General features: G+C 38.2%; 1 protein-coding gene across 9 annotated transcripts in view; it reads right to left on the reverse strand.

Moving 5' to 3' along the window:
* PDE4D (phosphodiesterase 4D) overlaps positions 1 to 25,683 on the reverse strand; it is a 1,509,235-nt gene that overhangs the window by 1,255,657 nt on the left and 227,895 nt on the right. Inside the window, exon 1 of one of the 9 annotated variants that reach the window (XM_021076871.1) lies at positions 2,817 to 4,233. The exons of the other annotated variants lie outside the window; for them this stretch is intronic. The gene's annotated coding sequence lies outside the window, so the exon portion shown is untranslated. Of the gene's footprint in view, positions 1 to 2,816; positions 4,234 to 25,683 lie in introns of those variants that run through there. 9 annotated transcript variants of the gene reach the window in all.

The raw sequence follows: 25,683 nt of genomic DNA on the forward strand, positions 1-25,683 counted from the left end.
CATTCATTTATTCAATTAATATTTATCAAGTGCTAAGTGCCAAGCATCATTGTGCTAGAGAGCAAGGATGTAGTCATGAGAATTACAGGCATGTTGCCTGCTCTGGGTGGATTACAGAGGAGAGAACACATAATTGAAAGCATAAATATACCTGATGCATGCTAAGAATAGAAAAACTGGGTGCAGTGTGTTTTGGTCACCTCTTCACCCCATTGGTGATGGAGGGATTCCTACCCCAGGGCTATAGAGATGGCTAAACAGATGATGCCCAACACAGGATGGCTGAGATCTCCAGCATTTCATTAGTCATATATACTCACAGTGCAGGGGAGGACACTGTATGCGAAACAGGGCCACATGGGTGTGGTACTCAGGAATAGAGTGAACAAGCAGAGGCCATGGGATTTTCTACGAATGAGAAGATGGGGTAACCCCTAGCCGCCACAGGAGGATGTGACTGGCTAGTTTAAATAATCCTCCAGACTAACAGAGAACTGAGGTGTGGAGAACCCTGTGCTTGGCTCCGTGTAATGAGGAGCATTGTTTGATGCCTCATCCACAGGTGCGCAGTGGGAAGGGGAACCTATGTGAGGCCCTTGCTGTTTTACAAGGTTAAGGCAGTGCATGATCTTGAACCTTATCACAAAGCGGGAGACATAAAACAGTCCAACGTCCAAGCCTGAGAGTCACTTGCAGTTCAACCAGAAAGCCTTAGTTGGTAGAAATCTAGAGCCAGAAAAACAGTTTTCTCTTCCATTCCTTCCTCCTCCCTACATGGCAAAATAGCACGGGCATATAAAGGGTCCTGGTGGCCGCCCATCTGTGTCTCAGGTACAGCACTAATACCCTGCTCCTCAAAAACCACCACATCCTTTCTGAGATAACACAGTGCCTTCCCAAGCTGAGGGCTGGGCAGGGAAGATAAAGGCAAGGGGGCCTTTGAAGCAGCCTCTGTCACAATTGTATTTAATATGAGTTAATAAAGACAGAACACCCACATAAGTACGCAGGAAAAGAATTGAAGTTACAGAGGTTCGGGGAACATGGGTTCCTCTGGAGAGAGCAGACAGCTTGGTAGAAGCAGCTATATGCAGACAAAGGAGGAAGGGGCCTGGCTGAACAGGAGTTGCTGAGCAGCAGCAGACGGCAGGAAGTGGGAAGCCAGATGCAACAGGAAGAACAGGCAGATGCTTTCAAGATTGAGCCCACTGTTGACACTCAAACAGGAGAATATGTTCCTGCCCTAAACACAATCTTAACATCAGTGAATGTAAGAGGGAAATGAGAAAGAAAGAGTGTGTGTTCAGAGACGTTAAATCTCTTGCCTGTAAAGAGAGCAGTTTGTTTCCTTACTGCAGGCTATTGGAAAGCCCATGAAAGCAGACTCTTGAGAGACACAGAATATCAGAGAATCAGAGTACATTTTCATGGGACTTTATATAGAGAAGGAAATGCTGCAGTACAAGAGTCTGGCCATATAAAAGTTTTGTAGATGAAAAAAGCCAGCTTCCAAATGGAAAATTGCTAGCTGGTGTCTTTCTAATTTGCTCCTTTTCCTTCCTCTACACTGCATTGTCAGCAGCATCCACAGGTTGGTTCAAACTCACCTCTGGGAAGCATGTGGCTGGGAGGATGCTTGCAGGTAATGTGGGAGGGGCAGGTGCTGGGCAACTTCCAGACTTCTGCTTCCTGAGCTCTGCCAGTGTCCACAAATGGGTGTACGTCCTATGTGCATCAGTCCTTTCTTTCTGACCCCAGCCAGTTCTATCAGGATACACAACCTAACTCAGTAAATAGAACCATTCATTTCTAAGTAGGTAGAAGGAAAACATCTGAAAGTCACACCCATCTGACTGCTTCTTAAAGCTATGAATGAAGAAGAAATAGAAAGTTGACAAATACACTCTCTTCTGCATTCCACACTAAGTCAAAAATCATACCTTTCTTTTCCTACGATACAGACTGAAAGATAACATTCCAAACACTTTGCTTTGGATCAGACCAAGAGGACTGAAGGAAAGCATTTGAGTGTCATTTCCACCCAGGCCTCAGAGACTGCTTTACTCTTTCTGTGCCTTGTTTCATTGGATAGATGTTATTAAAATGACAACCTTATACCCGAAACTAACACAAATTGTAAATCAACTATACTCCAATAATTTTTTTTAATGACAACCTTAAGAAGAGTGCTAAACTAGGTGACAGAATGAAGCACTATGGAAAAAAATGTTTAAATTATATATAGATTTTTATTATAGTTACATTAGAAATACACTTGTGATGCGGGGGGCAAAGGACTGGAAAAAAAATACAACAGTACATTAACAAAGAGACAAAGAGAAGAGAGGTAATCTTTATCAGGGTCAGTTACCAATAGATCAGGATCCATGTGGTTAGGGTTAGGACAGGGTTGTTTTGTGTGTGCATGCATGTATGTGTTTATATATTTTTGTTATTTTCCAATTTTTATTAAAGAGATTATAGTACATCAATCAAAATATTTAAGACATACATGCACATAAAAGCATTAGAGCACATCAAAATATGCCACCATATAAACTTACTATGCAGGAGAAAGAGCTTGAGCTGGAAGGAGACTCACCCAGCTTAGTCTCCTGCTAACTCTGTGTCTGTGGATAAAACACTAACCCTGTGGGCCTAAGTTTCCTCACCTATAAAAATACGGATAATCAGCTACCCCAGACCATTTTCTAGGCAGTCAATGTTATAACATTGTGAATGAGATTATGACATTCATGAATGAATCTTGCCCAGTACCAGTACTTGGAAGTACTCAAAAATACTCATCCCCTTACCTTTTACACAACTCCTCTGTTCAAGGCGGGGATTCCCTCCTCTATTTTGATGCAAGGCTCTCTGCAGAGATTAGACTGTAGAGAGCTTAACAACTTGCAAAAAATGATCGGACGGCTGTTTAGAGATCTGTGTTTGCAGCTGTACTGCACCAGAGAGAACACTCCTTCTTTATCAGTAAGATCTGCAGTCTGTGGCAAGATTTACCAGGGCTTGCAGGGCTTTCTGACCAAGAAAGGGCACCTCTCCTTCATTCCTCATTGAAGGACTGGCTCTAGTGTGTGAGGTGGCTCTTGGTGGTGGTGTTTTTTTCCTCACTTACTGGATAAGGTAAGACTGTGAAAAGACAGAGTCACGCACAGCCAGGGAGAGGGAGGGTTTCCTAGCCATGTGCTGTGCAGGCCCCAGGCAGGGAACTGCTGTGGCATGTGGTCCAATGAATGACCCAGGCACAGAGAGAAGCCACCACCCTGCCCCACCTTCATCATCATGATCCAGATTATATGAAGGAAACTGCCACATAACAGAAGAAATCATTCTCAAGGCAAAGTCTCTATCACCCCTACACACAATTAAATGATCAAGTATGGGGGGAAATTCAGTGTTCTTAGACACACATTATATTCACTTACTTCTAGGGGTTTTCAATGACCTAGTAGCTGTTCCTCCAAGTCTCTCTAAAAAAACCTTGTCTTCACAAGGAAGTGGGAGGGAGCCACACCCACAAACAACAGAAGCTGCCACCACAGATGAGGTCGCTCCGCAGACGTAAAAGGAAACTTTGTCAGGCATGAGCACCCATAAGCATCACATAACCAGAGGGATGCTTGCAATGTCGTCCCAAGTGTCAAGGAAAAAGCTAAAAACCCAAGATCTTGTTCTGGTTCCTCTTCCAATCCCCTAGGAGAGAGAAGGCAAGTTCCCTGGGTCCTTCAATATCTCTTAAATAAGACAGTCATACTGAAAAAAGGCTCTGAATCTGAGGTCTAAGAATTTCCCAAAATGACACACCAAATTTTTGTCTATGGTCAGATATTCATTTTTCAGAGAAAATCATTCAGATCCTCAGAGGTCCTGTGGTCTAAAAATACATTGAGAACAACTAAGCTAAATAAGTCATAAGTTCCCTTCCAGATCCTGAAGGGTTAGAGCAAATATTTTCTGATTCTAAAAATAATATACATTCATTGTAGAAAAAAATTTTAAATGTAGCCAAAAATAATTTTCTATTATTGGGCCCTCCAGAGATAACCATTGGTAATATCTACACATCAGGTATATTTTTATGATGGTACAGTCATTGCCACACTCTGCTCCATTCCACATTTTAACACATTAAGAAGTCTTCCAACCCTAAACACAAAGACAACCCACAGAATGGGAGAAAATATTTGCAAATGAAGCAACTGACAAGGATTAATCTCCAAAATTTATAATCTCCTTCAGCAGCTCAATATCAAAAAACAAACAACCCCATCAAAAAATGGGCAGAAGATCTAAACAGACAGTTCTCCAAAGAAGACATACAGATGGCCACAAAACACATGAAAAGATGTTCGACATCACTCATGATTATAGAAATGCAAGTCAAAACCACCATGAGGTACTACCTTACACCAGCCAGAATAGCCAGCATCAAAAAGGCTACAAACAATAAGTGCTAGAGAGGGTGTGGAAAAGAGAACCCTAATACCCTGTTGGTGTGAATGTAAATTGGTGCCCACTGTGGAAAACAGTATGGAGATTCCTCAGAAAACTAAAAACAGAATTACCATTTGATCCAGCAATCCCACTCCTGGGCCTCTATCCAGAGAAAACCATGACTAGAAAAGACACATGTACTCCAATGTTCACTGCAGCACTATTTTCAATAGCCAAGACATGGAAACAACCTAAATGTCCATCGACAGAGGAGTGGATAAAGTGGTGCATACACACAATGGAATATTACTCAGCCATTAAAAGGAAAGAAATAATGGCATTTTTAGCAACATGGACGGACCTAGAAATTATCATGCTAAGTGAAGTCAGCAATACGATGAGACACCAGCATCAAATGCTTTCACTGAGATGTGGAATCTGAAAAAAGGACAGACTGAACTTCTTTGCAGAACAGATGCTTACTCACAGACATTGAAAAACTTATGGTCTCCAGAGGAGATACTTTGGGGGTGGGGGGATGTGCTTGGTTGTGGGATGGAAATCCTATAAAATTGGATTATGATGATCATTATACAACTACGGATGTGATAAATTCATTTGGGTAATAAAAAATTAATTAAAAATAATAATTTAAAAAAAGGACACAATGAACTTCTTTGCAGGACAGATACTGACTCACAGACTTTGAAAAACTTATGGTTTCCAAAGGAGACATCTTGGGGGTGGGGGGATGCACTGAGGGTTTGGGATGGAAATGGTATAAAATTTGGTTGTGATGATTGTTGTGTATCTATAAATGTAATAAAATTCACTGAGTAATTAAAAAAAAAGTCTTCCAAAAGTTCTGCAAAAACAGTATCCTTGAGCGAATAGCATTTCATCATAAGCTTTAAATTATATCTTGTTTAACAGTTTCCCTGTTGTCAAACCTCTATGCTGATTCTACTATTTTGCCAGCATCAACAACGCTGCTGTGGAACTTCCTGATTGGATTTTGCTCATTATCTCTTTGGAGGTGCTGGGGAGCTACTAAGAGTTTTTGAGCAAGAAAATAGCAAAATGAATATTTGTCTTATGACATGACAGGAGAATAGTTGAAGTGGGAAAGACTAGAGGCTTGGTAACAGGGTAGAAGGTTATTATCTGAGAAAGTGTACTGAGGAGAGAATAATGAAACAAGACATAAAGGTCCAGATACAGAACGCATGTCAATGGGAAATGACCATGAGTCAGTGGTTCACAGGGAGAGAGGAGAGTCCAAGATCCAGCTGAGGTTTCCAGCCTGCATGACCTGGAGGTCAAGAATACCATTAACCTCAATAAAGAGGAAGACGGAGAAGCAGGTTTGGAGACAGGATAATGAGGAATTGTATCTCCAGAAGATCACTGCAGTTTGAAAAGATATAATTATTGAGCTACTTTTTTTTTGTCATAAGGAAAAATGTTTTTAAAATGACAAACTTTAGGAAACCAAGTTATAGTAACATAAAGCGGGAAGTGTGAGCCAAGACAACTCACTGTATATGGTCTCTTAGCTCTTGAATATTCAAATTCAAGTTATTACATATCAGCAATAAACATCATTTGAAGCATAAAAGCTTAACAATTCACTTCATTCAGATCAGAATAATATTTCATAATCACAACTAGATAACCAGATTTTTAAAATACCATATTTTTCAATTTTATTCTTTTATTTTACTTTTTCCCTTGATTGATTCATTTAACCAGCCTATTTTTAGTCATGTGAGTTAAGTGCTAGAGGGGAAAAAAACCTCAGAAATTAAGGTCACTAGTATGTAAAATGCTACCATATGTCATGGGCTTAGAGCTCTATTTCTAGGAGAAGGTCACCTAGGACTCTAATTCAGTGAAGATTTTTTTGGCTTTCTCATGACAGAGTGAAGCCATTAGCAATGACAAGTAGAGATTCTTCTCAATGGGGTCTCTGCTTATGATTTGGGTACCCAAGTACAGTTCTGAAATAGTAACTCGACTTAGGTTTAAAATGACATCTTCTATTTAAGTATTTACCAACATTTCTACAGCATTCTTTATTATAGAATATATTCTTGCCTAAAACTTCAGATAGCCAGGCAAGAATATAGATGCATTGCTGGTAAGATTTTTTGAAACACCATCTTTTACTGATTCCAGAATACCAAAGAGAATCAAAGATGTAGTGAACACTTGGCACGGAGGCTATTAATGTTATTTCCATTTTAGTATGAGGTTACTTTTATTTTTTATAGCCACCCTTCCTAGTGTGATACATCTCTTCAACAAGTATTGATAGAAGGCCTTTTTCACATGTCCAGCACTGGCACTAGGTGCTAATGGTACGAAGCTACAGAGCACTGAGACTAAAGCTCTGAGAAGTGTAATTGATCCATTCCTTTCTTGTAACTGGGAATTAAAGGAACAAAGAAGCTAACCAGTTTCTTCTAACCTCTAATCCTCCAATTTCACCTTCTAATTCCTTCTTTCAGTCCCATACTGGGTGAGAGGAAAATTGACTATGAGTGCCAGAGCAGCCTAATCCCCACAAGAGAAAAGACCCTCTATAACAATTCTAAGCCAGAGAAACATCAGGAGAATGTACTGATAGCCCTGAGCCTTGCCTGTCCCAACCTGATTTTCAAATAAGACAGTGGGAGATGTGGTAAGAACAGCTCAACGTATCATTTCAAATGAAGCATGGCACTCAAATGGCCTCACACTGAGTTACAAGCTGCACGAGGCCAGACTTTTACATATAAAGTAGAAGAACATGAAATAACTTGAGGGGATGGCACACAGTAAGGCAAAGCACCTAGAGACCATGATCTCTGCCCTAACTGCAGGGGAAAATGAAATGAGCTGAATCCTAAAAAATAAGATTCAGAGAAGCAGAGGAGATACAGAATGAAGAGCTGGATTTGAGGGCAATTCCTGAGTGAACATGCATAAGAAAAGGCACAGGATCAAGAATAAGTACATCTAGTTCCCAATTTGACATTAATTTGCATGGCAATGTGGTCTAGAAGGGGACCCTCAAGCCTCCACATGCATTAGCATCAAAACTGTGCTCTGCGGATTGCTAAAGCAGACGACCTGATGAAACAAAAATGTGGGAGAAGATGTTGTGAAGCCCAGATGGCCTCTTGGATGCAGAATTCTGATGGAACACTGACAAAAGGCCCTGGAGATGCTGAGCTGGTGCATTTATTGCCAATCCATATGCTTCCTTATTCTCTGCTTATTTTCTAAATGTTGGTTGATGTTACAAAATTTCCCTAGGCACATATGCCTATAGGAAATGAATTGCAATCTTTTAAACCTGGCATCTTCTTCAAGGCTTGGAAGTGGAGCTCCCTGGAAAAAAAGGATTGCGTGGATGCACAGATCTTTTAGAATGGTGTGCGTTAGTCATTTACTAGAGAAGAGTGCCAGCTTCATAACCTGAAGGAATTTCCTTATTCTCTCACCTACTGCTGATGAGGTGTACAATGGACAACTTACTTACATACAAACAAGGAACTGAAGTATAAAAATGGGTGAGAACTCAGAATACAGAATTATGTCAGTTAAACCAGAATCCTCCATCGGGTAGTAGAAGAAAATGGAACCTAGAGGGAAAAAACCAATGCAAGTAATGTAAGGTCTAAAAAACACTTTACTATGATATCTTAGAAAAAGAAAAGATGGCATTCAGCCTAAAGAGAATAATCCTTCTCCACTTATTTTAGGTACACGTTTTTTTTTTTTTTTCCAGATGCCCTGCTATACAAAGCTGAGAACCATGCTGACTGAACAGAGAAGCCGCCATGTATAAGGTGACTGTGTCTTTCTACCAATAGTTCCACCTACCTCTCTTTCACTGGTTTGCCATGACAAGCTCCTTTCTTCATACTACTGGGAAGTTTGTTTATTCATATTTATTGAGCATATACTCTAAAACAGACACTGGGCTTGATGCTAAGGACACAATGGTGAACAAGATAAGCCCTACATTTTTTTTTCCAGCGGCACCCACAGCATATGGATGTTCCCAGGACAAGAATCAAATCTGAGCCTCAGCTGCAACCTATACAACAGATGCAGCAACAGTGGATCTTTAACCCACTGAGCCAGGCCAGGGATTGAATCTCTGAATCTGCACCACCTCAGAAACAATGCTGACATTTAACCCGCTGTGCCACAGCAGGAACTCCAATAAACTCTACTTTTAAGGAACTCTTGAGGAAGATAAACCAGAAAAGAGGGGACTGAAGTTCAGTGTGATAATTGTGTAACACCAAGGATAATGAAAGGGTATGTATCTCAGCCTTGAGAGAGGTGGGATCAAGGAAAGTATCTGTTCAGAGGTAGTAATCTTAGCAAAAAGGAGAATAAGGGTGGGCCATGTGGAAAAATGGAAAGATACTCCAAATAGAGGTACCACCTACTCAAAGTCTTGGAACCTACAGATAAAATGGTGTGTATGGAAAAATTCATCTAGTTCAAAATTGAGAGAATTCTGGAAAAGGTGAGCAAAGCACTGAATGATGCTGAAGATTATTATGGACTTTAAACTTAATTCTGAGAGCAATGGAGACTCACCAAAGCATTTTAGAGAAGTGGCAAGAATAAACACTCTGGATGCTATATAGAAAACTGATACAAGGGAGTTCCCATGGTGGCTCATTGGTTAATAAACCCGACCAGTATCTGTGAGGACGTGGGTTTGATCCCTGGCCTTGCTCAGTGGGTTAAGGATCCGGCATTGCCATGAGCTGTGGTGTAGGTCCCAGGCATGGCTCAGATCCCATGTTGCTGTGGCTGTGGTGTAGGCCGGCAGCTGCAGCTCCAAATGGACTCCTAGCTTGGGAACCTCCATGTGCCATGGGTGCAGCCCTAAAAAAAAAAAAAAAAAAAATGATAGAAAGAAAGAAAAAATTGATATAAGAAGGCCAGTCTGAAGGCAGAGAAATAAATGGGGACACTGCAATTCAAGAAATGATGAGGACCTGAACCAGAGTAGTGGCAGTCTTAATGGGTAAAAGCACATGGATTCAAGAATGGTAGAATCCACAGACCCTGACAATAAGTTCCCTCTTGAGTGGAACAAAGGGGAAAATGTCCAAGATAACTTCCCAGCTAGTTACCTATCACTGAGATTGGGAATTCAGGGACAGATGGAGATAAGAGTAGGGAAGAGTCCTATTTTGAGCATGCTGAGTTTAAGGCAACTTTAAGATATCTAAGGAAATATGCCCTCTAGATCTGATCTGACTTGGCCACACAGAGTCATAGTTCTCAGCACATGTGTGTTTCTTGATAATATCACAGTACTAGATGAGCATGACCAGTCAGAATGTGTGTAATGAGAAGAGATGACCTATTAAGGCATATGTCTCAGGGCATTTCCTCAGAAGATGGTTATAAGATCCATGTTACCTTCAAGAGGAGAGGTTTAACCCTGTCTCAATATACTGGAATGATTAGTTTATTCCCTTAGCTAATTTTTAACTGGTATTGAAGGGGAGAACCTCGAAAGATGGTGTCTCATGCAAATGTTGATGGTGGGGCTATAATGGTATCAGATGAAGGCAGAAACCAAAGTGTTCAACATTGGTTTTAGAAAATAAGGGATAACATTATCAGAAACTGGTTTTCTTAGGCAACTGAGGATTAACTTAAAGTCAGTGGTTATCACATTAAAAATAGTAAGTGTATGTTCTTAATAACATATTACTATGTTCATAATAACTCCACAAATTTGGAAATAAAAAGTCTAGGAAATAGGAAAGATTATTGAAGTTTCATGGGTTATTGGAAATCTCAGATAGATCTATCTAGACTGGTTGTTCTCAAGTTTGGCGGCAGTCTAACTAGGGAAATTTTTAGAAAGGCAAAGGTCCAGATGTCCTATAGACCCTTGTTATTCAAATTGTGGTCAATTACCAGTATCTTTAGAATCCAATGGGAATTTATTAACAATAATAATAATACAAGCCCCATACCAGACCATGAATCAAAATCTATATTTATGTAAGATTCCCCAGGAGATTTAAATGCACTTTAAGTTTGGCAAACACTGCCTCAGAATCACTGGAAGGGCTTGTTAAAACATAGACTGCTAAATCAGAGGTGGCACTGTGAATTTGCATTTCTAACAAGTTCCCAAGTGCTGCTGCTACTGCTGCAGTTCTGAAACCATATTTTGAGAACTTGTGCCATAGACCAATTAAACCAGCAACTCCTAGGTGGGATCCAGGCATTAATAGCTGCACCCATGGTATATGGAAGTTCCCAGGACAGGGTCTGAATCCAAGCCCAACTGCAACTAAGGCTAGGTCCTTCAACCCACTGTGCTAGGCCAGGGATCAAACTCATGCCTCTGCAGTGACTCCAGCCACTGAAGTCGGACACTTAACCCATGATGCCAGGGCAGGAACTCCAACATTACTATATTTTAAAACTGTCTCAATGACTATAATTTGCAGTCAATGTTGAGAACCACCAGTAATTTTTCTGTTCTTGATTACACAAGCAAGGAAATGAACATGAGAAACAACTTAGCTATCCTCTAAACACTAGCTCAGACTCATGGCTAAAATACTTTAATATAAGACGAATTTTGATTAATCAAAGGAGAAAGAAAAATGCTGCTTCATCCTAAGTGACTCATTTCCACGGACATGTTTAATTATTATTGGAAAAAAAAAATTTCGCCTTAAGTAGTAATTACTTTAATCATCATAGTAACAATAGACTCAATCTACTAACTTCATTTTCTGTGATGCTTATGTAATTGGATAATGGTATTTTGAAGGCCAGAGCATGTTTCTTTTCATCATATTTTTTAATAGAAGCAATCTGGAAAAATTTTTCTCCAATCAGCCTGCAAAATCAATTCTTTCTGTTCTTCTGTTTGCTTAGGTTTATTTGTACCTTCTTTCTCTAAGTTCTTGAGGTTCTTTAGATTATTGATTTAAGATATTTCCTCTTTTCTAATGTATACAATTAGTGCTATAAATTTCCTTCTCAGAACCACTTTACACACAAATAATTTGTTGCATTTTACTTTTATTCAGTTCAATGTTGTTTTTTTAATTTTCCTGGAGAGTTCCTCTTTGATGGATCATTTAAAGGTATATTGTTTGGTTTTCAAGTGTTTAGAGATTTTCCTGTTTTCCTTGTTACTCATTTTTAGTTTAATTCCATTCTGGTCAGAGAATCACATATAACTGTTATTATTTTTAAATTAGTTTCAGTTTTTATTATGTCTTCAGATATGATCTATATTGATATAAGTTTTGTAGACTCTTGAAAAAAATTGTATTTGATTGTTGTTGGGTAGAATGTTCTCTAAACATTTTTAAGATCCTGTTTGTTGATGGTGTTGTTAAGGTCTTCCATGTCCTTGATGATTTTCTAACAAGTTGTTCTGTCAATTATTGAGAGAAAGGTGTTGAAGCCTTCAACTAAATTGTGAATTTATCTATGTCTTTTTTCAGTTCTAGCAGATTTTGCTTCTATATTTTCAACTCTTTCATTTATTTCATACATATTCATGAATATGAATGTCATGGTAAAATGACCCTTTTACCGTTACATAACTATCCTCTGTCTCTGGTAATTTTCTTTGCTCTGAAGTCCACTTTATCTGATATTAATATAACCACCTTGCTTTTCTCTGATCAATTTTTATATAAATATGTCTCTGATTAGTGTTTATGTTTATATATATATGTTTATATATATATATATATATATATATTCCTTTTTTTTCAACCTGCCTGTATCACTACATCTGAAGTGAGTTTCCTGTAATAGCATATTAACTAGGTCATATTTTTTCTTCCTTCAATCTCTCTCTCTTTTAATTAATGCATTTGGATCATTTACATGTAACAATCTTCTAGGGCTTAAGTCTGTCACTTTATATTTTGTTTTCTGTTTGGTTTGTTTTGTTTTTCATTTCTCTGTTTCTTAATCCTGTATTCTTTTGATTTACTTAATTTTTATAATTCCATTGTGATTTATCTATAGTTCTTTTGAGTATATTTTTATACAGCTTTTTAGTAGTTACATTAGGTATTACATCACATATACATAACTTACCACAGTCACTGGTAATATCATTTAACCAGTTCAAGTGAATTATAGGAATCTCACCTCCCTTAACATCTGTTTACCCTCTTACATTTACAACTGTCTTGAATATTTCTTCTAAATGTTTAGAACCACAACAGTAAGTGTTTTAACTATTGTCAATGATCAAATATAATTAGGAAATTCAAATGGAGAAGGGAAATCTATTTTATTAGTATATATTTTTGCTTATCGTGTTCTTTTTTCCTTCCTAATGTTCCAAGTTTTCATTATTTCCTTCCTTTCTGGAAGACTTCCTTAAGCCATTCTTTTAGGGTAAGTCTGCTGGCGACAAATTCCTTTGTTTTCATTTAAGAATGTCACACCAGCCCAGTGGAAAGAGGGAAGAGGACCTTATTTTGCAAGATGGGTTTAGAAGACCACACTTCCCATGTGGTCTCCACAGACACAGTGGGAGGCCAGGGGCTAAAGCAGAAATAAAAGTTCTGATACCCTACTTTGCTTTTCCTGATATTATCCCAGTAGGGTCCAGGGGTTCCTCATTAAAGCCTCACAAAGATTAAAATTTAGGCTTCCCACTTTGACTTTGTTGGCATGAGTATAGGTGGGGCTGTAGGTTTTTTCCCTCTATTATTTGCCTAGAGTTAGAGCAGTTACTGTCTAAAAGTTTTCTCTTTTGCTAGGGTGTCCCTTTCCTGGTCCTTTGATAAGAGAGAGAGCAGGGCGGGCGGGGGGGGGGGTGTTTTTCTTTTTATTTTTGAGGATTTCTTTTTGTCTGTGCCCAGTATCATCTCCGGGTTACCAGCCTCTTCAGTTCTAAATCTGGGACACAAGAGGCAAAAAGAAAACACAGGGTACTTACCAATTCACCATCATGTTGTTCTTTGGGTCCCAAGGTCAGTAATCAGCCTGCCTTCTATCCTCTTATCTCTACCTTTTGGACTATTCTTATTGTACATATACATGTTTTTTAGTTGTACTTAACAGGGAAATAAGGGAGAGTAGGTACTACATCTTCCTGGAAACAGAACTCTCAATTCTTTAAAATGATAAATGAACAAATGAATATGAAGAAAAGCTATCCCTTAGAGAATAGATATTATCCAAAAACATTACCAAGTCACTAACAATGGGTAAAACAGAATAAGAAGGTGAGGAATTTTTCAAGAAATAAGTCAGGGACTGGTGTCAAAGTTCTAGACATAATCTGAGGCAGGAAGAGCAATACCTCGTGGCCTTAGGCTCACATGACCAAATGTTAGAAACTGCTGGAAACTTAGCAACCAATCCCTTAGAACTGGAAACATCATGGGCCTGGGGAAGCTACCAAACCCCTCCTCACTAAATGTCATTACTGCGATAAGTGAATGAATTGACAAATAAAAATAATTTATAATGGTGCCTAGCTAAGATTAAGGACTCTAGGTGTTAATTATTAATGTTGTTAACGAAAAATATGTCTATCACCTAAAATAAGAGCTTCCTGAGATAACAGAAGTGTCTCCATATAATTCTTAGGCCAAATCCTCCAAGGCATGGAGGTCAGTGTTAAAGAGGACACTGTGGTCATCATTACTAAACTTAACATGGGGAACACACTGCCAGCTTCAAGGACTTTTACCTATTTCAAGGCACCTACTTAAATTCATAGGCAGCACTGTTAGTTCAGTTTAGAAAGAAATATTTTAAAAACAGATACATGCCCGGGAGGGTAGAACTAATTCTATCCCCACTCACCCTACTCTGTGACCACTCAGACTTCCACACGTCTTCCCCAAATGTCCTACTAAGTACCTCAAACTCACCAAGTCCAGTATCAAACTTCTTTTTTTTTTTTTTTTTTTTTTGTCTTTTTTTAGCTATTTCTTGGGCCGCTCCCACAGCATATGGAGGTTCCCAGGCTAGGGGTCCAATCGGAGCTGTAGCTGCCGGCCTACGCCAGAGCCACAGCAACGCGGGATCCGAGCCACGTCTGCAACCTACACCACAGTTCACGGCAACGCCGGATCCTTAACCCACTGAGCAAGGGCAGGGACCGAACCCGCAACCTCATGGTTCTAGTCAGATTCATTAACCACTGTGCCACGACGGGAACTCCCAGTATCAAACTTCTTGCTTCTCATGAAACCTGCTCTTCCTCCACTAGATTTCCATAACGAACCATTAGCCTTCAAGGACACCGAGATAAAAAATGCAGTCATCCTTTACTCAACACTCCTAGAATGTCGCTAAATTAACTGATTCTTTATCAAAAAATACTTTGACTTTGTTGCTCTTGTCTCTCCCTACTGCCATTTCTGTAGTACAACTACCACCTCCCACCCTCCTACCTGACCCAGTCCTTCCGTCTAGCCTTCTTCTACTCATTTCCCTTGCCACCTAGGTCAGGAAAGCAGCCAGATCAAGTGGTTTGCTGTTCCCCTAATCTCCCAATGTTGCCCCTAGATCAATGCCTTTGCACATCTGTTTCCCACTGCCTAGAATACCTTCTCCCTCTTCCCCTTATATCCTACCTGTAAACTCCTATTCATTCCTGAAAACCAAGTTGAAAAATGCTTTCCTCTTCATTTTTCCTAATAAATCTAGATATAGATATAGATCCTTTTCTATTATTATCTTCTACCACAAGGTTGTGATTTCCTCAAGGGCAGAGTCAAGTATTTTTCATCCTTTTGGTCTTAGGGCTGTTGAAAAAGATGGACTATGAGCTTGAATTTAAACTTTAGTTTTATTTGACAAAGTTCAACATCCATTCATGATCAAGACCCTCGCCAAAGTGGGTATAGAGGGAACATTCCTGAATATAATCAAAGCCATTTATGATAAACCACAGCAAATATAATCCTCAATGGGAAAAACTGAAAGCCTTCTCACTCAAATCTGGAACAAGACAGGGATGCCACTCTCACCACTGCTCTTCAACATAGTTTTGGAAGTCTTAGCCACAGCAATTAGACAAACAAAAGAAATCAAAGGCATCCATATAGGAAGAGAAGAGATCAAACTGTCACTGTATGCAGATGACATGATTCTATACCTAGAAAACCCTAAGGACTCAACCCCAAAACTCCTTGAACTGATTAATAAATTCAGCAAAGTGGCAGGATATAAGATTAACATTCAGAAGTCAGTTGCATTTCTGTATACCAGCAATGAAGCATTAGAAAAGGAATACAAAAATACGATACCTTTTAAAATTGCACCTCACAAAATCAAATACCTCGGAATACACCTGACCAAGGAGGTAAAGGACCTATATGCCGAGAACTATAAAACCTTAATCAAAGAAATCAAAGAAGATGTAAAGAAATGGAAAGATATTCCATGTTCCTGGATTGGAAAAATCAATATTGTGAAAATGGCCATCCTACCCAAAGCAATCTACAGATTCAATGCAATCCCTATCAAATTACCCATGACATTTTTCACAGAACTAGAACAAACAATCCAAACATTTATATGGAACAACAAAAGACCCAGAATCGCCAAAGCAATCCTGAGAAACAAAAACCAAGCAGGAGGCATAACTCTCCCAGACTTCAAGAAATACTACAAAGCCACAGTCATCAAAACAGTGTGGTACTGGTATCAAAACAGACAGACAGACCAATGGAACAGAATAGAGAATCTGGAAATTAACCCTGACACCTATGGTCAATTAATCTTTGACAAGGGAGGCAAGAACATCAAATGGGAAAAGGAAAGTCTATTCAGCAAGCATTGCTGGGAAACCTGGACAGCTGTATGCAAAGCAATGAAACTAGAACACACCCTCACACCATGCACAAAAATAAACTCCAAATGGCTGAAAGACTTAAATATACGACAGGACACCATCAAACTCCTAGAAGAAAACATAGGCAAAACACTCTCTGACATCAACATCATGAATATTTTATCAGGTCAGTCTCCCAAAGCAATAGAAACTAGAGCAAAAATAAACCCATGGGACCTCATCAAACTGAAAAGCTTTTGCACAGCAAAGGAAACCCAAAAGAAAACAAAAAGACAACTTACAGAATGGGAGAAAATAGTTTCAAATGATGCAACTGACAAGGGCTTAATCTCTAGAATATACAAGCAACTTATACAACTCAACAGCAAAAAAACCAATCAATCAATGGAAAAATGGGCAAAAGACCTGAATAGACATTTCTCCAAGGAAGATATACAGATGGCCAACAAACACATGAAAAAATGCTCAACATCGCTGATTATAAGAGAAATGCAAATCAAAACTACCATGAGATACCACCTCACACCAGTCAGAATGGCCATCATTAATAAATCCACAAATAACAAGTGCTGGAGGGGCTGTGGAGAAAAGGGAACCCTCCTGCACTGTTGGTGGGAATGTAAACTGGTACAGCCACTATGGAGAACAGTTTGGAGATACCTTAGAAATCTATACATAGAACTTCCATATGACCCTGCAATCCCACTCTTGGGCATCTATCCGGACAAAGCTCTACTTAAAAGAGACACATGCACCCGCATGTTCATTGCAGCACTATTCACAATAGCCAGGACATGGAAACAATCCAAATGTCCATCGACAGAGGATTGGATTCGGAAGATGTGGTATATATATACACGATGGAATACTACTCAGCCATAAAAAAGGATGACATCATGCCATTTGCAGCAACATGGATGGAACTAGAGAATCTCATACTGAGTGAAATGAGCCAGAAAGACAAAGACAAATACCATATGACATCACTTATAACTGGAATCTAATATCCAGCACAAATGAACATCTCCTCAGAAGAGAAAATCAATCATGGACTTGGAGAAGAGACTTGTGGTTGCCTGATGGGAGGGGGAGGGAGTGGGAGGGATCGGGAGCTTGGGCATATCAGTCACAACGTAGAATAGATTTACAAGGAGATCCCGCTGAATAGCATTGAGAACTATGTCTAGATACTCATGTTGCAACAGAAGAAATGTGGGAAAAACTGTAATTGTAATGTATACATGTAAGGATAACTGACCCCTTGCTGTACAGTGGGAAAATAAAATTTAAAAAAAAAATAAATAAATAAATAAACTTTAGCTTTGTCATTTCTCAAGTGTGTGTGACCTTGGGTAGTTCACTTTATATCTTGTCAACTAATCGGACTGAAAATACAGTCTGCAGAGATGCTGATGCTGTCAACCCTCAAAAGAGATAGGGGACACAGAGCCACAAAATATATTTAGTGGGCTATGATTAATCTCAAGTGCCTTTCAAATACAAGTATCATTTCTGTGTGTAACAAGACTAAAAAGTTTGGGAAGCATGGAATTACTTAACTGTCCTGTATATACATATGAAAATTACTGATGATAATGCCTGATTAAGAGGATTGTTGGAAGGATTTATATATGTTAGAAGGCCCAAATAGGGACATGGTTTGTACTCCACAAATGTTAGTTCTCTTTATCTTCTTTTTATTGCTTTTTTTTTTTAATTTTCAAAGCCCTTCCTCTATTTTTTCTATTTTCTTTCCCCTCTAGCTTTTAAACAAGTATTTTTCAATAATTTCTACACTTCCTCTACTTCTTCTCTTAGCTTTTTCTTTACCCTATGTCAGTCTCCTCTTACATCCTTATTCTATCTTCATTCGACTCAAGAATATATTTCAAAGAACTTCTTCCGCTCACTATGCATGCACACCAACATTGCATCAATCCCCTCCTCACTAAATGTCACCAAAAACACCAGCTCTGAATGCTGAGAAATCTTTTGCATGAATTATTCCACATGATAAAAACTGTGAGTAGAAAAATAATTCATTTTCAAGGAGAACAGATCCCATTTAAGACAGTTTAACACAACCAAAACTCAGAAAAGATAAACAAAATAAAAGGAAAAATAATAGGAAAGAATAAAAAGAAAAGAAATTATATTGTAATAGAAATAACATTGTTTTAAATACTATTCTTCAGCATATGAAACAAAGAAGTCATTATCATTCTTAAAGTGATGACTCTAAATTAAATGAAATTCGTATGATAAAGCAATGACTCTCTTAAAAAGATGGGAGAGGGAGAGACCTAAAAAATACATTTCCCAAAATGAGTGCTAAGAAACAGTGACCCAATAGGATTAAGGAAAAAAAGAATGACATGGCTTAAAACAAAAACAAAAAATAGCTAGGATTTGCTGCACTTGATCTGTGATTTGCCAATGAAGACTGAAGATCACATTAGCATATTATAGGTTGGAAGTACTAACTTGTTTAGTTTGGTCCAATATAGAGCTTCCAAGTTTTCATTGGCAGTGGAACCATTCTTTTTCTTTATAGTATCTCATATACATAATACACTTTGGAAGTCTCACTGGTGAGTTTTTTTCCATTGAAACCAGGAAAGTAAAATAATCAATTGGATTTTGTAAAAATAAAATATTTAAACTTAAAAATTTTGTTTTAATACACCAACTTTTCATTTTTTTCAATGGTTTGTCACCTACTTTAATGTTCTGGAAAAAAATTAATCTTTTTTTTTTTTTCCCTTTTGGTTTAGGCTCCAAAATCACTAGCCAGGATATTCAGTTGCTACCACTGAATGAAAGTGAGGGTTAACTGGGAAGGAGCAGGCGGGAATTTCTGATGTGATGGGAACCTCGGTGTCTTGATAAGGATTTGAGTTACAAAAATGTAATCGTTTGTCAAAGCTCAGCAAATGTTCACTTAGAAGCAAGGCATTTCATTGTAAATTTTATATAAAGAAGAAAAACTATGAATAATGAATACTAGTCAAGGACATGCATGCTCAAGTATGTAGGGCAAAGCATATTTAAATCTATAATTTACGCTGAAAGCATCAAAAATAAAAATGGATTAGTGCATGGAGGGTTACCTATATGTGATAAAGTCTAGTAATTTGTGGATGGTACAATTAGTGGTAGGTACACAGATGCATACTGTAAAATTCCTTCAATTTTGCTATGTTTGCAAATTTTCTTAACAAAGAGCTAGGGGAAAGAGTAAATTAAATTAAATTTAAAAGCAGCAGCTCATAGAATTAATGAGTGCTCTAGTCAAGAAACCACATGGAGATAATCATAACAAAAAACTAGATATCTTGAGAAAACTACCCCATTCAGACTTACAGCCAGAGAAAATGACCTTGAATGTGAACATGCCTGGCATGTTCCAATACCAGCAGCAAGGCTGGTGTGGCCCAATAGCTAAGGGGCTGCAGTAACAGGATATGAGGTCAGGGAGCTGAGGAAGGCCAGATCATATATTATGTTATGGGCTAAATAGGGTCCCATAAAATTTGTATGTCGAAGCTCTCCCTAACCTGCAGTACCTCAGAATGTGACTGTATTTAGAGACGGTGCCTTCAAAAAGAGGTAATTCAAAATTACAACTGGGTTGTTAGCATGGGCCCTAACCTAATATGACTGGTGTCCTTATAAGAGAGGAGGTTAGGAAAGAGACACATGAGGACACAGTGAAAAACAACCATCTTCAAGCAAGGAGAGAAGCCTTAAACGAAACCAAACCTTGATCTTGAATTTCCAGCCTCTAGAATTTCTGTGGTTTAAGCAGCACATAGAGTGTGTGTGTGTGTTTTGTTTGTTTTCTATTGTTTTTGTTTTGTTTTGTTTTTTTGGCAGCCCATACCTCCTAACTTCACAGCAGGAACAAGCCAAATAAGTTCCAAAACCGTGTTTGCTTGTTTATTCTAATCCCCAGAGAACTTAGAATAGAAAGAAAGCTAAATGAACTAAATTCCAGGAAGTAAGAAATCCCTCCTAGCAAAGAGACCCTGTTTTCACCCCTGGTGGAATGGGAAGAAGTGCACGTCTGCTATTGACCGGGGTAAGGAGAAAGCAGCTTAACTTGTAAAACTCAAAATCACTACATGTGGGCTGGTGTGATCAATTAGATCCCACAAGCCTCATTCACAGAGGAAGCTGCAGCCCTGACTCAGGGACACATAGGCTTTCTCTGAAAGGCAGGTGCTCCCTGAGGACTGAGGACAGGAAAGGACAGCATAGAAATAACTGATTTCTTCATCATCCTTTATTATCTCCTTATTCTCCTTTTAATAACTGTTGAATCTGTAGAGATATCCCCTCTCTCATCCCCGATACTGGTAATTTGTGTCTTCTCTTTTATTCCCTGATCTATCCTAGCTAGATTTATCAATACTACTGATCTTCCCAAAGAATCAATTTTTGTTTTCATTGATTTCCCCATTGTTTCTCTTTTTGTTGTTGTGGTTTGTTTTCCATCCTCTTGGTTTCTCTTTGACCTTTATTATTTCTTTTCTTTATTTTTGGGTTTCATTTACTCTTTTCTAGTTTCTTTTTTTCTTTTCTTTCTTTTTTTTTGCCTTTTGAGGACCACATGCATGGCATATGGAGGTTCCCAGGCTAGGGGTCTAATCGGAGCTGCAGCTGCCAGCCTACACCACAGCCACAGCAATGCCAGATCTGAGCCACATCTGCAACCCACACCATAGCCCACAGCAATGCCAGATCCTTAACCTACTGAGCGAAGACAGGGATCGAACACACAACCTCATGGTTCCTAGACAGATTTGTTTCTGCTGGACCATGATGGGAACACCTTTTCTAGTTTCTTAAGATAGAAGCTGAGGTCATTGCTTTGAGACATTTCTTCTTTTTAAATATAGGCATATAGTGCTGTAGATTTTTCCCTAAATACTGCTTCATAAGCAGCCAACAAATTTTGATATGTTGTGTGTACACTTTCATTTCATTTGGAATATTTTCTATTTTCCCTTTACATTTATTTTTGACACAGGGTGTATTAGTTTCCTAAGGCTGCCTCAGCATATTTTTACAAACTGTGTAGCTTAAACAACAACAAAAAAAATTACTTTCTCATAATTATGAAGGCTAGGAGTCCAAAATTAGAGTGTTAGCAGGGCCACACTTCTGATCATTCTGGAGGAGCTTTCATTCCTTGTCTCTTCCTGCTTCTGTTGGCTCTCTGTGCCATGTGGTTTGTGGTTCTATAATTCCAGTATCTGCCTCTGTCTTCATATGGACTTCTCCTCTGTATCTTTGTGTTCTCTTTTTCTTTTTTAAGAACATCTTTCATTGCACTTAGGACACACATGGATAGTCCAGGATTATCTCATCTCAAAACCCTTCATTCACTTAATCACATCTGCAAAGACCTTTTCCCAAAGAAAGTCATATTCACAGTTCTAGGGATTAAGACGTGGACATATAATTTTGGCAGAGATCAACCCACTACACAGGGATTATTTATAAGTATGTCATTTGGTGTCCAGATATTTGGGGGTTTCCCATTTTTGTTTACTGATTTTTCATTTAACTTTATTGTGGCTAGAGAACTCTGCCATGCCTTTAAATCCATTGGAATTTATTTTTATGACCCCAAATATAATTTATCTTGGCAAATGTTCTGTGTATATTTGAAAAGAATGTGTATTCTGCTGGTGGTGGTGAAATGGTCTAAAAATGTCAAAAGGTCAAGTTAATCGATTGTGTGGTTTTTTTTGTTTGTTTTTTGGGTTTTTTTTCTTTTGTTTTGTTTTGTCTTTTTGCCATTTCTTGGGCTGCTCCCGAGGCATATGGAGATTCCCAGGCTAGGGGTCGAATTGGAGCTGTAGCCACTGGTCTACACCAGAACCACAGCCACGTGGGATCTTAGCCACGTCTGCAACCTACCCCACAGTTCACGGCAACACCGGATCCTTAATGCACTGAGCAAGGCCAAGGATCAAACCCACGACCTCATGGTTTCTAGTCAGATTCGTTAACACTGAGCCACGACAGGAACCCCTGATTGTGTTTTTCAAGTCTTCTATCTCCTTACTGTTTTTCTGACTATCCTTATATATCAATTAATGATAAGAATAGTGGCATTCTTACATGCATATGAGGAGTGTGTGCTATATTACCATGTTTTCTAACATTATCTTCATCTTGTGCCCATAGGTTTACAGATATCTACACAGATGGACCCTTCCTAACATATTCTCCCACTCTTTTATTTGAAGTCCTGCTCATATATATCTCCACAAACTTCAGTTAACACTTAGGAGATATCTGACTGCAAAAAAAAAAAAAAAAAAAAAAAAAATCTTCAGGTTTTAGTCACGATGTAAATTCAAAATATAATTTTTTCCTATAAATGTTGTATATTATGTTTATGTTCTAGTTTTATGAGCTGTCTGCTCCTGATCACGTGATAATTCTGAATACAATAAAAGCAACTTACGAAGTTTTGTGAAAGGTTCCAAGTGCTCTACTAAAAATCTTTTTGTCTTAAATATTTAAACAGAAATGAGAAAACTATGAACATTTTTTTCAAATATCAGTTAGAAAATTCAAGAAGCAGATTATACTAATTACCGTTACTGAGAAGTTACACATCATGGACTCAAATTCCTCTTTATGAGGCTTAATGCAGCTTAATGCTTTACCTCATGGGAGTTACAATATGGAAAGAAGACATAAAAGACCTGAGTCAATTGATCTGTATTACAGCGGGGCCTGCAAAATATGCCAGGTCTCCCAGGGTGGCCACACTGTCTGAATAATTCATCTCGGAGCTGTTGTTATACTTGAGGGAGGCATCCACAGGCCTATGAGTGACCATCTGCAGAAGAGGAAAAGGCAGGCCAGAATAGCATAAATTTCATAAGCAGTCAAGCTCACTATTGGAGAAAAAAAATTGTCTCATATTCAGACAGTTCTAAGACATCAGCTGAATGAATACAATGCAGTCACATATCAACATTAAAATATACGGTAACACCTATAGGTACTATAACAATGAATAGAATGATGAGACAAGACCCAACAAATTGCAATTTGTCATAGGAGACAAATTTCCATTAAAATTAATGCAAAAGTACAGAATATCTCAGTTTGGGAACGTGATTATCATTTCTACCTCCATTCAGTATGTACTTTGTTTCAGGTGTTATGCTAGGTAGTATAGGGAGCTATTAATGTGACTATTATCTGTAAATTAAAAATTAGTTGATGATAAAAAATTATTTATGATTATTAGATCTCTCAATGATTGGGACACCATCTGGGTAAGAGGTCCTTGAGACAATCTCCTACCTAGAGCTGTGAACTCCCGAGAAGTGAAACTTCTCAGGGATGCTTTCTTTAGTCACCAAACTGCTCCCTAAAATAGTCGATGCATATAGGCCTGAATTATAATATTAAAGTTTGAATTAGGATACAAATGGAGTCTATGAAAAATAAGTGTGTGATATGCTTTTAGCTGAAGGTTTAGAATGACTGATAGTTTACCTTGGCATGAACTATGTCATAAAAGGGAGGCCTTAGTTGCATTTCTGCAAGATAACCTAAAGCAATAAAACACCCTCCTCATCTACGCCATTGTTCTTATACCAGTGGAGATCAATTCATAGAAAAGTTTTCTTCTGGGCTCAGACTAGATGGGTTTACTTAAAGATGCCTCTCTGCCAATAAGACCCAGAGTCAAGAGACTCACAGCACTTTTCCCACCTTTCTTCCCCACAGTAAAGGAGAGAGCAATTGGTGGCTTTCAACTTATCTTCTTGTTAGAAGTCGTCTTATCTGACATATTCGGAATACGTAGTTGACCAGTTTATCAAATAAAAATACTGACATGCAGAGTTTGCTACTCTTTTGATAGAAGGCCAAGGCGTTTGCTTCATGTGCAGATATGCTCGTTAGGTTTCTACATCTTACATAAAGCATTTTCATTATTCATCATCTACAATTTCAAGTTTTCTTTTTTTATAATAAAGCAAGAAAATTAAAGACATTTGAAAAGCAATATGGATGAAGAATCTTAGTCACTCAAATTTTTCCCAATCTTTTATGACTGGCTCAGCCACAGCTAATTCAGCAACAATTTTATTTTGGAAAATTGACTAGCAGTCTGTTTCAGCTTTCATATAAACATTTCTCTTTACTTATTGGATATTATATTTTGTTTACAGAGTAATTAATCCAATTATATGATAAAATAGATGTGCAACTGTCATCTACAGATGTGGGACTCTTGGTGACATATATCCCCACAAGGGTCACCTAAAGTACACAAGTGTATTGAAGAAGACCCATCCAGAATGTCACAGGCATTAGTGTGTAGACTTTACAGAGAAAATAGAGAGCATTAGTTAATCCACTTGGCTGATAAAAGGGATATGGGATAAGAGGGATTCTGTTGTTACTTCTTAAGCTTTTGACTTTTTATAAAGGCCTACTTATTTAGAAAAGAAAAGGGGGAAAAAAAAAAACCTACCTCAAGTTCCCCTTTACAACTGGAACACTACCTTAATCAAAATACAAAGATATAACCAAAACTTTAGAGAAGGAAACAATGAATGGCATTTAAGAATAAGAAAACTAAATTTCAGAAAATCAAGACAGTAAAGGAGGGTAACAGAGAAAGACTTCAACTCCATTGCATCTCTTGAACACAAAGCTTGTGTTACACAACACTGCTAAGGTGAAAACAAAGCGATACTAGCTGAATAGCCCCAGTTCACTTCCCACAGGTTCACAGAGTGACGTGGTACCCACAGCATCTCAATGTCATCAACGATGACTTGCAATAAAAAACGACCTTGAGCATTTCAGATCTATTTGTACAAATTTTGACAAGTGAATGGCACTTATTTTAAATAAAGGCCAGGAGATCACGTGACAGGCTTTGCAGGCTTATAAAACCATTTCATTGCAATCAGCAGATTCCAAGGTTTGAAAAGCATTTTGAAATATCTCATAGTGCACATGTAAAAGGGACAGTGATTTCAGTGTCTCTGACTGAATATAGAGCGCTGAAGAATTAGCTAGTGTTGATGAAGACGTTTTGATCGGATAACTTCAGGTTAACAGGATGCCCATTTGACACCAGCTCATTCCCTTCACCATGAGTACAGATAGGTATAGTCAATCTGTGTCACAACAATTTAGAAAACATGATAATTCTTAAAACTGTCATAACAAATTTTTTAAGAGCTAGTAGAATTAATATGCTTCCACAGAGACAAAGGATATTTACATACATCCTAAAGTAAGTTATATGGTTATACCATTTCCATGAACTGTGACAAGCCATTATAGATATTTAAGTAATATTTTTCCAAAGAAAAAACATTTTCAAAGACCATTTATAA

Source organism: Sus scrofa, chromosome 16 (assembly GCF_000003025.6).
Source record: "Sus scrofa isolate TJ Tabasco breed Duroc chromosome 16, Sscrofa11.1, whole genome shotgun sequence".
In the NCBI taxonomy this organism is placed as follows: Eukaryota; Metazoa; Chordata; class Mammalia; order Artiodactyla; family Suidae; genus Sus; species Sus scrofa.